Source organism: Sinohyriopsis cumingii, chromosome 2, assembly GCF_028554795.1.
Source record: "Sinohyriopsis cumingii isolate HCF-2022 chromosome 2, ASM2855479v2, whole genome shotgun sequence".
In the NCBI taxonomy this organism is placed as follows: Eukaryota; Metazoa; Mollusca; class Bivalvia; order Unionida; family Unionidae; genus Sinohyriopsis; species Sinohyriopsis cumingii.
In genome coordinates this window covers 148,776,879-148,780,370 of record NC_142962.1, presented here as the reverse complement: position 1 = coordinate 148,780,370, position 3,492 = coordinate 148,776,879, and positions in this window count along the sequence as shown.

Here is a 3,492-nt window from a genome sequence, read left to right as displayed (position 1 = left end):
ATTCCTAAAACCTTGTCGATAAGCCTCGGGTACCAACTCATAACCCTTCAAAATATAGTCCTTAACCACATCATAATCAGCACTCTGCTTTAGTGACAGTGAAATGTAAATATCATGATCTTTACCTTAAGTACACGTTGTTGTTGTTGTTGTTGTAGGGTTTAACGCCATTTTTCAGCACAAGATAGGCCATATATGGCGGCCAGTATAACTGGTGGAGGAAGAACCCTGGAAAACCCAGGAAAGAACCACCGACCCACGAGAGGCTACTGGCAGGCTTTCCCACGTACCCACGCTAGCCGAGCCTTGGACTCGAACATACGCAGACAGAGGTGAGATGGCAGTGATCCGGAACGGTGAGCGCTTTAGACCACTCGGCCACTCGGGGCCCCAAGTACACATTGTAATAATAGAGTCCAGTATTCTCTTGGCCACGTCAAAATTTCAGTAATTTTCTCAAAATAGACCAAAATATTGATCTACTTCTTTTTCCACAAAAGGGGTACTAACTTGATATTTCTTAAAACATAAAAAGCGGGGGGATTGTTTTCCATTTGCCAGCTCTAATTTTTTCACCTACTCTGAAATTTCATTTTTTCCTTTTATATTTGCCTCTGCCACTGTCTTTCGCTCTCTTCATTCTCTTTTTGCATTTTCATCATTTCTATCTGAAACGGAACCTGTCTTAACTCTAATTCCAACTATTTTAGTTGTGATTTCATTTTCGAAAATTTATAATCACTCCTGGTAGTTTTTAATAAAATTCTCTATTTTAGATGAGATTGTAAAACAAGCTTGCTGATTTCACTAAAGATTTCCTAGATGTTAAATAATACTTGGGGTTTAAAAAGTTCCGAAACTAGGGGAATTTAAATTTCAAAAACAAAGTTTTCTGAAATACTTAAGCAAACTTCGTATCCCGGACGAGGCCCCAATTTTCTGTTACGAGTCTATGCTCTTAAAATAAATAACAGAAAAGAGTGAAGGCAACAAAATTTGTAAAATTTAACAAATAATTTATTTCCCTTGAATACAAAGCAAACAATGAGAAAAAAGAACATACGGTATTGCGAATTAAATCCAAAAATAATCCAAGAATTAAAGACAAGTCATAGTAATAAAAAGTCCTGAATGAAACTCAGTTCAAGTCCCGAAGAGATCCTCAAATGAAAGCAATTATGTGTCTGTTATAGTCAACGAAGTGCTGATGTGTCAACAGTCTCTTGTTGAATCACAGAACTATTATTCCAGGTTTGAATTCCGTATAAATTCCAATGAATGTCTTTATCCAAGAAAGTTATCAGAGCACTTTTGTATTTCCAGAGAAAATAATCAATTGAATTAAGTAATTTTGGAAAAAATAAAATTCAGCCCAAACTGGTCACAACATAATACAACTTAAAGTCCTAGATGTTAAAGCACGACTGGTAAAATCCTCACAGTCACAAGATAATATAGTTCTCTGCTTGACTCCGGGTCAAAAATTAGCATTTTGTAAAAACAACCATTGCCTACTGGAAAATAACCTTCTAGAATGATCTAATGAACCTTGTTTACTTACAATACGATAGCCTGTAAAATTCACTTTGGAGTCTCCAAAACCCTGACCCAAATCAACATGTTTACCTGAATAATAGTTCGGTTAATAAGCTCATACACATAGAAAATAATTAAGCTATTATTAGTCGTTTACATAAATGAAATTTATAAAAATATAAAAAGTCAATCAGGTCAAGCAGGAATTAACTCAAATTTGGACAAGGTCAAGTCCAGCAAACAATGTTACGTTACAATAACATGTAACGACATATAAAAAATTAAAACTAACAGACAAACAATTAAATTAAATATATATAACACTGCACACATTCGCAGAATCGAGCACAAAGATATAAATAAATTGTAATAAAGTTTTTCCTTCATATCGGGGAGCTCTGATTAGAGTTACTTCAACCATATAATTGAATGGTGAATCATTCCCATTTGCTGGATGGTTCCCATTGTGTGACCCAAAGCCCACCCTCAATGCTCGAAATATTTCCATCCCCAATAAGAGGTGAACAAGTCTGCTCATGCAATAAATACATAAAAATGACATCTAACAAAAACAGAAAGCTTGCATACTAGCACAACCCTAACCCAAATAGGTAACGATATTGCAAATGGATAAAAAAAACTGGTTTGTCTCTAAGAGTTGATGACGAAGAGAGGCGAGGTGCTATGCAAAGTAGAAAGACTCGCATAAAAGAATCATAAAATAAGAACATAACGCAACCATTTACGAAACAAAACAAGAAAATGGGGGAAAAGCTGCAAATGTTAACAAATGCAATTCAAAAACTTCATACAGACGTTAAGTAGAAAAGGCAACTGTGGGTTTTTTTTCTTCACAATACAACAAAATAAAATAAAAATTGTTTTCTATACTATGAACTCATGTTTTTTTTCTCCTTTATAGTGAGCATATAGCTAGGACCTGTTTTTATCTTGGCATCCATTGCAAGAAAGAAATGTTATATCAATAATCCAATAGTTTTAAGAGTATATTATACGTTCTGTTCAAAAAGCACGTGCCAAAATCAACCAATGTGTTTCGTCCTGGTAGGAGCATTGATTCAAGAAACCTAATAAATTATTGTGTCAAAATGTGTAACTATATATTATATTTTTCCTTTTTGGTATATATGTATTAATAAACAACTTGTGACAAATCTGATGCAAGGAATGACCATTATAAACACATACACATCAAATAGAAAATTGCACTTTTTAGAACAATAAAAAAGCACATTACATACATGGCAAGGACAAACTATATCAAGCTATGGCAAGGAGCGCATCAAATCATCCAAACCAGTCATAAGGTAAAATGCTAAGATGGCAATACAAGACTCTTTTGAAACACAGTTTAGGCTATGGGACGGAATGAATGGAATCCGGGCAGCTAGAATCTAAGCAAAATACATTCTGGTAAAAAAGAAAGCAGGAATCCCAGTCAAAAATATTGAACTGAGGATTGAAAGATCAAAATGTACAGTATTGCTTACACACAACACACTCGGAATGTCAAAGAATACAAACCAAATAAGTTTTTAAATATCTAAAGTTAAATAAATCAAATGAACATTTTGGTAGTTGGTAACCGAAAATTTTAAAGCAATAAAAACATAATCCTTGATATACTTTCTAACAAAAATATAATTAAGAAGGATGAGTAAACAAAATTTGAACAGAATTCATAATGAAAGACTAGAGATTCATTTTAAATGAGAAGATATTGAAAGATATGCATGATGTTTTTGTCAATGATATTGAACCATATTTGAAGATCATCGTTAGAAAATCTGACATTTTGGTTCAGTAAAGGAACAGCTAGATAACGACTGGACTTGTAAAGAAACCCACCCAAGAAGAGGAACAAATTGAATATAAGTTGTTGTATAACAGAACTTAATAAATTGTGCAGAAGTGAAATTCAAATGGTATTATAAA